A 1204-nucleotide genomic window follows, 5' to 3' on the forward strand; every position below is an offset into this window, starting at 1 on the left:
TTAACCACAACCCACGTGAGATCAAAGTCAGAGATAACTATACAGACAAGGGAGATAAGTGAACGAACATCATCATCATTGATATCATCATCTCGTCAATACCGCGTTCCCCACGGTGCGATTTTTCGTATCAATTTTCGAACTCCACTGGCGGTTTGCATACAGAGCAAGTTGTATTTGACAGGCCACGTTCTCACAGTGCGATTTCGTCTAATTCTACAACAAATATGAAACTGTGTTTGCCTCATTTTCATTCGAAGTGCCAGCTCTTGTTTTACAATCGCTTGCATGAACACACGTAGCACGGGAGAAGAATTGCATCGATAAATATTCACAAACACAAACCACAAGTAATCCAAGTCTTGCAGCAACCCATCATTTAATGCGCATGCATTCAAATGTAGAGCCATGCGGAAATATCTTATGACGATGTCCATCTGCATTCAAAAGATACACAAGAGTTTGACTTCAGCCAATACAAAATAAATAACTCCTTTAGTGATTATGAGTTACGGGTTTCACGTTACAGGCCTTGCCGTCCGATACATCATCGTCTGAAAATAATCTGCAGTAATAACTGAGGATTCATATCATGTATTCTGTTTTCGGGTGTTTAGGATTTCAGATTTATTCCAGAGAAAGTATAGTCTCCGGAATGTTGGCACTATAATTTGTATGTTGGCACTATAATTTGTATGTTGACACTATAACTTGTATGTTGGCACTATAACTTGTATGTCGACGCTATAACTTCTATGTTGGCATTATAAATTGTACGTTAGCACTATTACTTATATGTTGGCACTATAATGTGTATGTTGGCACTATAACGAGTATGTTTGTACTGTAATTTGTTTGTCGACACTCTATCATGTGTGTGTTGGCACTATAACTTGTATGTTGACACTATAACTTCTATGTTGGCACTATAACTTCTATGTTGGCACTATTACCTGTATGTTGGCACTATAATGTGTATGTTGGCACTATAACTTGTATGTTTGTACTATAATTTGTAGGTTGACACTATAATGTGTGTGTTGGCGGTTTAACTTTTATGTTTGTATTGTAATTTGTATGTTGGCACTATAATTTGTATGTTGACGCTATAATTTGTGTGTTGGCATTATATTTATTTATTTATTTATTTGACTGGTGTTTTACGCCGTACTCAAGAATATTTCACTTATACGACCGCGCCCAG

Source organism: Liolophura sinensis, chromosome 2 (genome assembly GCF_032854445.1).
Source record: "Liolophura sinensis isolate JHLJ2023 chromosome 2, CUHK_Ljap_v2, whole genome shotgun sequence".
In the NCBI taxonomy this organism is placed as follows: domain Eukaryota; kingdom Metazoa; phylum Mollusca; class Polyplacophora; order Chitonida; family Chitonidae; genus Liolophura; species Liolophura sinensis.